Genomic DNA, 14,601 nt, shown 5'->3' with positions numbered 1-14,601 from the left:
ATCACCAGATGGGAAATTTAGCAGGAAATCTCAGTGCCTTTATGAATCTCACCCTCTGCATTTCCAAGTGAAAACAAATGCTTGAATGCTGAAAATTATGACATATTAAACAATTATTGTGAATTGCAGATAGCTGATTCAGGTATACCTGAGGTTCTGAAATGACAGAAGGAAAATTTTAACAAAGCATTTTGATGTGCTTTTGCTGCAGATATGAGGGAAGCGGCAAAAAGTACACAGAATCTCTGACAATGGCTTCCAACGATACTGGGAAACCCAAACAAAGGCAAAGAGGGAATAAATACACAAAAGTTTGTCCATGCACTCTCTTCAGAATAACACAATCTGCTGCTTCTACCATCAGTTGTTTAGTAATAGAAATTAACTAGCAAATATTGAAGGTTTGTCCTCATAACAAAAGAGTTACACACAAGCATATGGATGTGTTAGATTAGTTAGATCACTGGTATGTTTTTAATAAGCACTTTTGTGTGTGTGAGGCGTGCTGCCCTGCAGACAAGTTGGGAACGGGGAAGTAGGAGGGAGGAAGCTGTTGGAAATTACCCAAATTTACAGTGGGAATAATCTGGCTTTTTGAAGAATGATGAACATCTTTTCACAAAATGACAGCTTCCTAAAACTTACTGATAATAGTAGGAAATTTAATCATCACAGAAAATCATATGTAGCATATATTGATAGATTATAAAATTCACACTACTGTATGGGAAGACAACCAACAGACTGTAGCACTTACTCTTTCTAAAAGGCTTCTTTTGCATGTTTACATGCAAATATTTCAAGGCATGTGGAATTATACAGAAATATGACAAGAAAGGTTTTTTTGATTCATATCTTGTAGGACAGTCACACAAATAAATGCTCTCAGCTTTTATTATTCATGTGAAAATAATATAATATTTTATATCTGCTGTAGAAATATATATTAAAAAAACTACAGGTCTTTAGATAAGATTTTAGTTTCCTGTATTAAGATCTCAATGTGATAGCAACACTGAGTGTAGAAAGTACTGGCTTTATCATTTGCCAACCAGGTGAAATGAGAGTACCTACCCAAACACTTTTTTTGTGTCTTCTGAAGATTCTTCTGACTTGGTCTGGTAACACCTGAGTTCACTGAAACTACTTCAGTAAATAGATATTATGTAGATTAAATACTCAGTGATTAAGTACTTGGTTCCTGGTCTGAGAACTACATCATTTGAGAAACAGCGTAATGAGTACCGACCTACAAATCAGGAGTCCAGGTTTCATTATTGCGCCACAGACTTCCTCTGTCAGGGACTGACTTTGGATTTCTGGTACCTAAAGAAGAATGTAGCAACTGACAGAATTTCCAGAAGTGGTAGATGTTAATTGAAGCTTAATGTATATGAAGAACAACTCTGAAGGCACAAGCTGTGGATTGAGTTGAGGGAGGTTCCAGTTGCAGAACAGATTTCTGTGTGACTTTGAATCTAGCCTTTCTTTTGCATGAAGAGCAAGTCTGTAAAGCAGAGATAACCACGTGATGTTGGAAGTAACGGAAAATGTAAGTTCTGAGGGGTTCCGAAAGAAATAACTTGATAAGTAGGAAATAAAAAAGTACAATTTCTAGAATCCAGTATTTTCTTCTAAGATAGTGGGAATATGATATATTTATTTTGTTTTGGATAGTCAATGATCTAGGAAAAATATAGAGAAGGGAATGGAAAAATTGCAACGGTGTACTTGATTAATCAACCTTCCCTAAAAACAAAAAGTAATTTTACACTGAAATTATTTTACCACCTTCATATTCAGATTATAGAAAGTACATTTGTGCTTTGGGATAAACATAGAAAATGAGTATCCCTATTTAGCCTTGCAGATATCATCAAAATCTTTTAGAACACATGGCTGAGACACAATAAGACAATGTAACGTTGATATTAAAAATATTATTCATTATTGTGAGAAGTTTAAATAAATCTAGTGTTTTATTGTTGACAGAAAATTTTTAATTAGTTTTATTTTTTAAAAATGCTTCTCAGAACTGTTCCAGTGAAGTAAATAAGTGACATTAACACAAGCGAAATAATATTCCAGTCTAATCTAGTTCTTTTTTGTGTGAGCAGTGCTTACTCCTTGCTAGTAAGTCTTGTTAGTATGGTAAATATTGAAGTTCCACAAACTTAGTTATAGATGTGTGCCATGATAGTGAAGAAGTAGTAATGAAAATTACACCTCTCAAGAAAACCTTTGCAGGAAAACCAGCCCTGCTATGATATTAAGAACATGATACAGTTATCTTATTGCTCCACATCATTGTACAATTAGACTACCGATGGACATAGAAATCTGAGACAGCTGAGGTAGCATTTTGTGTCACATACAGCAGGTATGTATGCATGCAAGGAAGTTTGTATGTAAAGTTTGGTTGAAAGTGTTCTGTCAAAACTGATTTCTTAGTAACCAGTAAACTTTTAAATGAAACATATTTTTTTTTACAAAATGTTCCTATTTTCCACAGATTTTTTTTTTAAATTAGAAACTCACAGTATGTAAAAACCGCCTCTTTTAAGGTAATGGATATCACCATCCCAAGGTAACAAGCCTCAGAGTAGTTTATGCCAGCATCATGTTTCTCATGGAAGCAAATAGGCCACTAACCGAACAGTGATGATAAAAGAAGATGTAATAGGGCTAAAAAGAATAGCTGTTTGTTAATTTGTTTCCACATATTTCTAAACCTGTTCTCAAATAACTGCAGCTTCATAGAATCCAGAAATTCTTTTGAATATGGAATATTCTTGAGGTTTCTATTAATATCAAAGGACTTTAGAAGTCTTGTCAATTTTTATAGTCAACTTCTCAATTAAATTAGAGATTCAGCAGTTCGTTTATCAGTTAACAGATATTCCCAGTCTAGTTTCTCTATAATATTTTACTTAATAGACTTTCTTCATTTTTCTAACACAAGCAGTCTCAGACCTTTGGCTATCTTTGGGTAAGATATTCTCCAAGTTCTTCATTTTTTCATATGGCTCATTGCATTGCTTGTATATCCTATTATTTTACTGTGCCCATAATGGCTCTTTGAGAAGTGGTAAACAAAGTTATGCAAGGTCATTTAGGAAAATTATATTTTTCTTTTATAGAAATTTTTCCCTCAGCAAAATAATTTTATTGGATCTATATCAGATGTATCAATTTATACAATAGTAAAAGAAAAGGGAAAAAAAAAGAAGGAAGGGAAAAAGTCTCTGAAGACAACTAATTTCTTCAACATTTGGGTGAGGAGTAAAAGCCAAGATATGCTTTTGACTGAGACATGTCAGTAACATTTAAAGCAAACTTATGTACTTAAAATCTTTAATTTTGTCAAAAGGCAGGACAAGTAATAATGTTATACAGTGTTTTGAACACTGGCTAGCTCTGGGAACTAAGGAATGTAGGATGTAAGTTTGAAAGGGCTGAGTTAAATGTGAAAAACTACAGGGACTCTCTGCAGTCATTCAGGAGCTCACACCTTTTGGATCCAAACTTTTACAGATGGAGAAGAGTCAAACAGGTCCTCCTGCATATCCAAGCACAGTCAGTGCAGATGCCGGAAAAAAAGAGCAGTCAAAGCAGAAAATGGATGGTCTGGCATTGTTTTAACAGCAATCTGAGAAGCTACTATAGCATCTACCAAAACTTTTGGTTTCTTTGGCTTCAAAATTATCATTTCTGCTCAAGAAGGGCTACGTTCAGGCACCATGAAAGTGAGTACAATGTTTGAAGGATGTCCTCCAGCCTTAATGATAATTGTTTGTTCAATTTCTGTACCCTAGCCAAAGACTGGAAAAGGTTAATCTGTCCTCTAAAATTGCTTAATTTGCCTATGACAATGTACCTAAGCAAATAATCTGTAATCACTAGCAAAGTTCAATAGGCATCAGCACTTCAGCTTCCAAACCTTAAGATGTCATGCCATTTGGGCCTTTATTAGAACTATTTATCTTATTCATTATCTGGATCAATTTTATTTAAGACCAAGACTCTGGATGCTACACTATAACTTCAGAATGGTATTTTCTCAGAAAATGTACTTCTAAAAAATGTCAGGTGGACTGAATCACAAAGAATTTGACTTTTGTCCCTACATGACTTACATAAAAAAATAATTAGAAAGAGCAGCTCTAGATTCTTAGGAAACATCTCCATTCCAGACATAATCAATTCAAATGCAAGTTTGAAAATAATAAAACAGCAAAGAGTTGTTAGAACTTTTTGTCTCTATTTGGTTTTATATTTGTATTATTCCCATTCTTTTCACAGAATTTTGAAACCAGAGAGGACTGTTGTGATCCTCCCATCCAATGGGCCACAGAATTTCATTAAGGAATTCCTGCATCGTGCCTGTATTCCTGCCTAAGCAAGAGTAGGTGTCATTCAGGTAGATTCTTAACCTTGGTTCAACAATTCAAATGATGGAATATTCCTCACAGTCATGGTAAATTACTACAGCTAATCATACACATTTATTTCTTATTTGAACTTGTCTAGACTAATTTCCAGTATTTTGTGGTGCTTTTCCCTGCTAAAGATTCAAATATTTTCTTATCTTAAACTTGTAGGTTCTCACAGGTGATGGAAAAGCTAGCCTTAAATATTTGTTGGATAAAATAGATAGCTTGAGGTCTTTTTTTGTGTGTGTGAGGTCAGTTTTCTAGGCAACCAATTCTAAATCTTGGGGGTTTTTTTGCTACAGTCAGTCACTGTAAATCGATCCTCGATGATGGCTAGAATTTTTTTTTTCCAAATTTTGATCATAAGTGTCTCAAAAAATACTTGTGACAGTTCTGTATACTCAGTTCTACTAAAAAGGGCAAATATTACTAGCTATTTTTCCTTGGTAGCTGCCATAGTAAGATTTCAAAGCCACAGTAAGGATCTTATATTTTCATTTATCTGGGTGAAAATATGAGGGATAGTTTATATATTTTAAATCTGCCTTAAACAATATAAAAGATGATAACTTTTCAATAAACAGAGTCTACTTACCAAGATCAAAAGGAATAGATATTGATCTATTACAAAGAAGCATAACTCTATGGAATTCTGTCAAACTGCACTGATTTCCATCAGCCTATAATATAACCTAGAGCTTTAAATGAATACATGTTAGTGTATTCTGAAATTTAAAATTTTTATTCTAAAATTTTGATTTTATTTCCTTACATACTACAAACCAATAATATTGCTGTTTTGCTCTTTCACCAAAATGCCCAATTCAGATTCCAATTTTTCCTCTTCTTTGCAAGTTCTGACAGTGAAAAGTATTAGATCATGCATTTGCCGCACACATAGAAAAAATCCAAACTTCATCTAGGTCAATATAAGTTTTATGAATACTGGAGAATGACCTGGAAGATCATAGTGACTATCAAATGAATTACCTCCAATAATTTATTGCCATAACCTCTTTTTTCACCTCTATGGAACAACAGTGTCTCCTGGTGGTCAACTAGTAGTTAATGTCAGGCAACTAATTTTTCAAAAAGTATTCGACTCCATTTCAGTTGATATACATGAAGATACTTTCATAATAAAGCTAAGACTCTTGTATAAATTGTTGCTGTGGGAAGTAGTTTTACTGAAAATTCATTCAAGCACTTTAGATACCTAGAATTAAATATGTACTTACTTACATTGGAAGTAAATATCTTTGTTTAGAAAAAAAAAATCATTAATAAAGGCAAGCTCCCTGTGCCTGTGGTCTCACTCCTCCTTGATTATGACCTAAATGCTCTTCCTCTCCCCCCTGGACAAGTATTTACTGATTAGATCAATTAAAAAAAAAATAAGAAAAAACTTAGTTGTTCTGAGTCTTTAACCTTTTTTATGTACACTCACTACATGCAGTGCTTGCAGTTAATGGGAAATTTCAGTCTCTTGTGAAAAGCAATGCTTTCTAAATCATTTTAATTCCTTCAATTTAATTTCCTTCACTACATACACACACACAAAAAGGAAGAGAGTAAATATCTCCCTATCTTCAAATTCAATTTGAGACATTTTGCTTGATGAAATGTGTATTTGCATAAACATTTCTCACTGGGGATGGCATCTAAATTTTCACCGTGGAAATTGACAGTAGAGCTTTATAACCTTACATTCTATTCATTGATCTCTAACTGCTGTGTACTATTCCTATTCATACTTAGCTTAAATTGTAAACAACATAAGGTTCTAAGCCTTATATACTGAGATTCAGTCATATGAAAAGACCGTAGACTAGATACTGTTACTTGTAAATATGTCTGACCAGCAAAGTGCAGAGTTGAATCAATTTAGCAAATCTTTCTTCCGTGGCAGGATTACAGACTGAAATTAGGTTTTATTTAACATTAAATTATTTTGCTATTCAAGAAGAATATGTCAATAAAACTCCCAAATGTATATATGGAGGTGGGTAAAATACAAAGCCAGTAATAGTCTAACATCTATGAAGAATATAATACACAATAGTTTAAGAAATATGTGCTCCTGCAGAATTATAGATAAGCATATGTTTTTGCCATCAATGGTTAGGAAAGAAGTATTCAGAGGACTGAAATAATTTTGCAGGTGTTCTATTATTAGTGTGTACCTATATTTTTCTTTTTTTTTTTCTTTTTTTCAGTGACTACATATATATATATATGAAGTTATTATACTCAGTTCTACAACTGCAAGCAGATGGAGACATTCTTGTATCAGAAGCCTCAAAGCAGACGGAGAATGACATGCAATCAAGTATTACTCAGCTTCAGTCAAGTTTGTTGAACTGACACACTAGTAAGTATTGTCAAGGCACAGGAATTACATACGTTCTGAACTTGCTGAATATAATGAAAGGTGGCACTTCCATTTGTTCTAAGAAATGTTATGCAGTAAAAGACTTTTTCTCTCAACATGTAAAATTGACGGGTTTTCTAGTAATTTTGAATGGAATTGATACATGGACATTTAAAGCCATTTGAGTAATTTTAATTTTTATAGTTTTCCTCAACTAGAGCTGCTGTTCCTGTTACATCTGAGGTCACTGCAAGTGAGTTTCCATGTATAAATCCTTGTATAAATTCAGAAAAGGTTAATAAACATATTGAACTAAAACTGAAGCTTTGCATAGCCTAATGAATATATGGATTACATACTACCTTAGCTTTATTTGAATTTCAAACTTGCAGTATTTTGAGATATTCCTTTACCAAATCTCTGGTACATTTTACACAGGAGCTCCACATAGAAAAATCAGATGCTGGAAAGCACAAATTTGGGTATGCTTAGATCATGAGTTTTTGGTTTGTCATTGGTTCCATTTCTACCAGGGCTGTGATTATAAAGACATCTTGGTTTTGTTATTAAAAGCCTTGTCTGAGACCCTACATCTCTGAATACTGAGGTGCTTTCTAAAGAAGGAGGTGCAAATGCCTACAGGTTTCAATTCAAACAAATTCTTCTCTAAAAAGTAAGCCTTCTAATGTCTTTGGCAACACAACTTCCAAACAGCTTCTTTCCCTCTTACTTACATGAGAGTTTATTCTCTTTTTATAGGTGGAGTGAAGACCCTGTAAAGTGAAGTGATGTGAAATAACCATGGCCAAGATAGCATAACTTGTTGATACAGCAGAGATGCCGTGTCTCCAATGCCATTTTTACAAACAGAATGAGTTATTGTAGTAAAAGCCATTTAGTTGCTTTGATGCAGATAAGGGGAATGAAAGAGCCCTACTTATCTATAAGTATCAGCCATTAAATGACTGTGAGAGGGGACTCATGCTACTCTTTCACCCCTCAGCAGCAGCATTTTCCATGAAAGCAATACTGAGAAGAATGATTAGCTGGATTTTCCTAACTCCATCACTGCCTGTAGAATGATTCAAGAAGCTAAAAAAAAAAAAACAAACAAAACATTATTAGTTTCCAGATAGTATACTACAGATTATCACCAAAAAAAGGGGTAAAATAACTTAACTTTCACTTGCACATAAGACTGGCTAATTTCTAATTTGGTTATTAAGAAACCATTTGATAGTACTGATCAAAAACTGCTGCTGCACAGCAGATAGGTATTATCTGTTATTCTATTTTTGTTAATTTTAGTTGCAAACAGGTAAAATGCTTATCAATAAAACTCACAATGTTTAAGAAATATCTGTATTTTGTGCATGACTCCCACGGTATTCAAGTTGCTGAACAGGACTATTGCTTACAAGTTATGATAGCCTTATAGAAAATGTGACTGACTTGCAAAATTACCTAAAATCAACAAAACTCAAGTGGATGGATTTACCAGGTATTTACCTATAAGTATGTACATAAAAACAGTACTGTTTCCTTCAACTTGGGAAAGCTAACAGAAGTTTTTCTATTGATTGCAATCTATCTTTAGCTGCATGCATCATCAGTGAGCAAACCATGTGACGCTTCCACTTAAATTTATCTGCAATGCAGAAGAGTGAGTGAGAATAAATACAAATCAACAGCAAGGTATATCTGTAATTCCCAAAAGAGAAGGGAACAAAGGAGAAAAAGGAAGATGTCTGAGATTACTATGATGAACTCATCCTAGGAGATGCAAATGAAATACAAGAATTCTGTCAGTATTTCAATCATTTGGGCAGAAAAAGTCTGTGTCAAAGCCTTCGGAAAAAAAAAATGCACTTGCAGAGCTAGTGTTGCTACACAGGGAATTATAGTAACAGTGCAGATACTGAACAGCTGACATTTTATGAGTTTAGTTTTCTCCTTAATACACATGATGGTCATCTGTCTGATCCAGAAAAAAAAATAGACAGTGATAAGCTAAACCACTACTTTTAGATGGCCTAACAGGAGAGACAATGAAAATTTCCTACCTAATTCTCAGTTGTTGTGACATCGTGAGCCTGAACTGTGCTATCTATTACAGCTTATGTACAGGCCAGATTTTCAATAAAAACTTCAATACCTTAAAAGGTCTCTCTGTTTCTGAGACATCCATGTAAGTGGTCAGTTGTATTTGAAAAATATGTGACCATGAGCATTTCACTGAGAGTGGCTGCAGTATGATCACACCTGACCCTAAGTGCAGAGGCTGTTCTCTTGAAGATCTAGTCTTTGTGGACTTTTAAATTCACCTAAAATTATTTTAATATGGCTCTGGAGCTTACAGATGCAAACTGTCTTGTATCTGATCAGACTGGAGGAGTACAGCAAGTGTGTAGTTCTACTGAATAAGATTCTGATGTGAGCAACAGAGGATATATAACAGCATCCAGGTTTGCCTATTGTGCTCCCTGCTCAGATCAAGGGAAGATAAAAAGCCACAACCGTTTCAATCCTGAGTCAGGGTACAATCCCTCTATAGCTTGGAGGCACTTTGCCCTGCAAATGAAACTCCTCATTGATCTACATTAGCAAATGTACTGTGGTTGTAGTGAATATATGCTAGTTGGTTTCATCTGAAAGACTGATATGAAACTTTCCTAGGAACATGTGATTTGCAATTTGTTCATACTATCTGTAACCTTTAAACAATCAATATCTATACAACTTCAGTAATGACTCTTTAAAATTAGAATTATCGAAAAGGCTTACACGTAGTGATAAACAGAGTAAGGTGGTATTGATTGCCCAGTGGAAGACATTGATTTGAACTATAAGCAGGTATTATGCTAGAAGAATTGTATTACTGTATGTCTTTTTGCCATTCTTATTCTGAGTTACCTGTAAGCAGATTCAGGGTATTTATTTGATTATGGTTTTAATAGGCTTTTAATAGCTTGAGTAGATTTATAGCTGAGGAAACATGAAATTCTGAAAAACATCACATATAATGGATTGAAGGCACAAGTTTCCACAGGCTTTTTGTATTTAATATATTGTGAATGCTTATGATTCACTAAACAAATACACTTACCGTATAAATGTGTTTATGCTGTGCCTGTAAATGAACTTTCTCAGTATAAAATAAGAGTTATATATCTTCTTTTTCATCTAGATACTATGTTCTATCCTTACTTTAGCTAAACAATCAATTTTGTACTGACATTTGTGAAGCATGCAGAGTATGCCCAAGCACATACTGTATGTGTGGATTATTTAAGAAGAGTAAACTTGAAAATTACTAGAAATCCTCCAGTTTCAGTCAGGAAAAATATAATAATATTCTATCTAATTTACAATTAAATATATTTTTATTATATCAAATGACACAACAACATAAAACAAAGAACTAAGGAAGCAAGACTACAATAATAATAGGCACTGTTCAACCACAGAAGATGGTGCTCTCTGCATCAACAGGCTATTAATCCAAATGTGATAGGTGAAGACACAGAATGACTAATGTTGTAGCAGAAAATGGGTTGGTATATTTTTGGTCTCTTTAATTGATAGGTAAGCAACTTAATGGGAAAAAAAAAGGAAGGTTACAGCAAGATTGCATATAAAAGATAAAACTATGCAGAGAATAAAAAGATAATAAAAAAAAGAGGATGAAAAGAGAGAAAAGATGAACAAACAGCAAGTCTACATAGTTTAGAGAAAATTTAGTAAAACTTAAGTTCTGCAAAATGAAGAGTGAAAGTTCTTAGCAGACTTAGAAGCTTACCATTCACGTCTGCTACAGCAGTCTTTGCTTTGGCTGTTGTTCATCCCTCCTCTCATCAGCATGGATCTATGTTGCTAATTCTGTATTTGCATTGTGTGCAAGTCTCTTATCAATGTCAGTGGAAATGTCAAGCATGAAATGTGTTTAGTATATGCAACAGATTTGTACTGAAAGGAAAATTTTGCCCCAGTTTTGTCTTCAGTTTTAACACAGATCTGACCTTAGAAAAACATATGTAAAGCTGGGTGCTTGCAACAAAATTCAAGCTATGTCTTTTAAGGAGCTGATTGTCATCTTGTACTGACTGTATAGCCATCAATTCTGGTAAATTCAGTGCAATGACACCCCATGGACACATTTCGGAGAGGGAGTTTGAGCCCTCACAGTCTCATTTGGCAGACATAGGATCTAAAACAGCTAAAGGGCATCACAGATCTTCTGTTTTTTACTGGTCTCAGTAAGAGCTGAACCCTTTGCAAACCCAGAAATTGGCTGTAAATATCTAAATGACAGCTAGCCTTTCTGAAAAATTAGGTTACCTATTTAACTCACATAAAACCTAAAGGCTGCAAACCTGTTTTAATCTAAGATCAAAGTTTAAGAAAAATGTATTAATAATACCTGGCAGCTTTATATTTTCTTTCTTTATACATCCAATTTTAAAAGATCATAGGGCTTTTAAACTTTTTTTTCCTGGTTTGGTGCATGCTGAGTATACACCAGTGAAATGCAGCATAATTTCATAACATGCCTGCAACTTTGTATTTGTCCACTGTAAGAAATTCCATTCTGTTGCATTTGCAAAACAAAATGATTTGTCTTCTAAAAGCTCTCTCTCAGCTGGGTTTCTGGAAAATGAAGTGAAGAGTTTGTCTTTCGGTGAACTGATTAAGGCACATAACTGATGCCAAATTTTGAAGTTTATACTCACTATAACATGATATGGATGGGGCTGAAGGGTTAAAAACAAGCTGCCCTACAAAGAAAACAAACATTACTCTGACTTGGTATGCAGACATGATTTTTCTCATAAGGCTTCAAAGTTTCATGTCAGCCTCATACAAAACTATTTCCAGTAAGGGCTACAAAATTACTAGCATAAGTTTTGTGGTTTATCCGCATCTATCACCTATGAATATACACATCCACACAAACATGCAAAAGGTTGAGGATAGTAGAGAATCTGGAGATTTTGATTATTATACTTTTGCAGGTATGTTTTTGTATTTCTAATTTGAGAGTATCCTTCACAAAAGAAGGGGGGACTCTTTCAAAATCCCAGACATGAGAGCAATGCGTGTTGAACAATAACGCTATTTCGATTGGACATGCTGATGAGACATGAGATTTCTCTTTTATAAACACATGGAAGAACATGTTCAAGAAACACCAGGGACCACAAAATCCTGAGGACAGAAACTAAGGAGGACCACGTACCTCACAAGAGAACCAAGATGTGTCTTGGAGAAATGACAGTGTTTCAGAAGCTATAAACAAAACTCTCTAAAGCTCCTTCTCTGAGGGCAGCTGGAGAAAAGGAACAAGGCAGCCAGGAGATCAGGACCCAGAAACATCCTCCCACCCAAGAACTGGGCAGGCACCAGATAAGTCAGGACAGGTGTTCATAGGGGTCTTCCCTCGCACTCGGGAACGCCTCAGAGTTCCAGCCCTTGACCTCAGGCCTGCTTCGACCATGGGCTGACCTGACCTGATCCATTGCTCTGGCACTTGCTTTGCCTAGACATCACCTGACACGGCCCTTCTGGCCCCCAGCCCTGCTCAGCTTACTGAGGTGTGGTGGGACTGTGCCCACCAATGAAAAAAGGGGAGAGCATGGACCTGCTAGCCTGCAGGCACCCGCTGCCCCATGGTCTGCGGCCCATGCTGGCCCTTAACCTATCTGTCTATCAATCACAAAAAAAAAAAAGCTATGCTCTTGTTGTTTTAAACCCTGTTGTTTTCATTGCTTAATAGTTTTAAAGCAGCTTCATATTTACTGTCAAAATGACTCTGAATCTCCGTATTTGCCTGAATGCTGTCAAAAATAATTACTTATCTGAACACTTACTTTGTAAATGCCTTTACTGATGGTATTCGGAAGTCATATTTTATTACTTTCCTGCTTGAAAAGCTTTAGTCATCCAGTCAAGGTCTAGAAGCTACTCTTGATGATCTGAGTGATCAGTCATACAGGACTGTAGTAAGCCAGGGAGACTAACATCTGAAATCAAAGCAAACTGTTAACCCTGGACACATTATGCATAGACACAGAAGTTTGAATTTCAGAAACAAAATCTTACACTGCCTTTTTAATGTTTGCTAAAATGCTATTCAACATTCAAGGTTTGGTATGTTTTATGATTACAGTTTTGTCAGGAAAACCTCCTATTTTCACAGAATTGCTTGCCAGAATCTAGTCTTTCATTTAAATAAAAAAAAAAATGTGTTGATATTTATTACATTTGAATACCTAGATACCTACACGCTTCATCTGAGTTAACAGACTTTTTTCTCTTAGGTGGTACAGATGCAAACAGCAAGAGATACACTCTTCCATGGCCAAAACATCCAAATGCCAACAGCATATAAACAGATGCAGTGCTCTATTCTGCAAATAGCCTGAAACAATAGATCTGGAAGGTGCAATGTATTCTCTTCACAGCAAGAGTATCCTAAGTGTGAAATGGAACAATATAAAAAAGAAAAATATAAACATTTCACTACTGCTTATGCAATTTGGATCATTAAATCAAGGTACTAACTCAGACCTTAGCTACTCTCATGTTACTAGATGTAGACAAATTTACCACAGACTGATGCCTAAATGCAAAAATCGCAGCTTAAAGGCAGTCAAGAGGGTAGATTAACAGTTTCTACATGTAACACATTAAGATGTATGGAAACATTATGTAAATTGAAACTATTTAACAACATAGGGATGTAACATTTTAAAAAAAAATTGTGATCATAAAATAAATCCTTGGGATATTTGCAATGCTTATTATAGAATTCTGTATTTTCTTAAATTTCCCTCAATAAATTTTCCTTAATTTTAAAAAATGCTGAATACTAACAGTGGAGTAAACTACAATATGAAGGAAGTTCCTCCTCTTCTTCACCCCTCTCTCTCAGTCTAAATTATACAGTGAGGCAAGACAAGTTCCTGGGTTACATTCTCTTGGATTATAGATTTTTTTGTTTGTTAATTATGATAAAATAGCCACAGGTCTTCTCTGGCTGGGAAGGTCAAAAAGAGCAGCCCGTGCCTGGATTGCTATACTGAGCCTCAATACCAGGTCACTTGTTCCAAAACTGAGCGTGGGATGTGAGGGTAGTTCAGTGCAGGCCTGGGCCCTCATCTCTTTCTAGAGCTGAGTTGCAGGTGCACCTGTTTTCAGCCTTATCTATGGCTGTGCTTCTTGAAGGGACCTTGGACCTGTGCTGTAGGTAGCCTGACTCGAGTCCTGTCTTCTGGTTGGACTTCTCTGACCTGTGCTGTAGCTGCAGTCTTGTCTCTGGCCTCATCTTATCTTGCTCCTGCTAGATGGATCCCAGCCCTAGTTTGCTGCTTGCTGTACTGCTGATGTTCTCCAACCAGCACCTGGTTCTGCCTGTCATGATCACATACTGTAGGATAGTGCCCACCAGTGAGGGTACCACCTGTGCTGGGTCACGTTTAGCTCTTGGCTCCTCCTCTATTGTGGGGCAACCCCACTCTTTCTGCTCCCTGGAAAATGTCAGAAGGGCGACATAGATAGTAAGTTGTTGTCAGGAGTGCCTGGGGCAAGATGCATGTAGCAAACTTGGCTGAAGCAAATAGATATTAGGAGATTCTCCTCAGGCTGAGGAATGAAGCAGTGAGCTGCTCAGCCTCGCAGATACGGTGACAGTTCTGTTACATGCGCTAGCAAAGACGTCAAGGACATGTTGATTTCACATTTGAAGAGCCTATTTAGAGGTCACGCTTAGCATGCTCTTAAGTGCCAAAACCTCTCCTA

The sequence above is a fragment of the Chlamydotis macqueenii genome, chromosome 2, assembly GCF_036417535.1.
Source record: "Chlamydotis macqueenii isolate bChlMac1 chromosome 2, bChlMac1.mat, whole genome shotgun sequence".
Lineage (NCBI taxonomy): Eukaryota > Metazoa > Chordata > Aves > Otidiformes > Otididae > Chlamydotis > Chlamydotis macqueenii.
Note: the sequence above shows the minus strand (reverse complement) of the source record.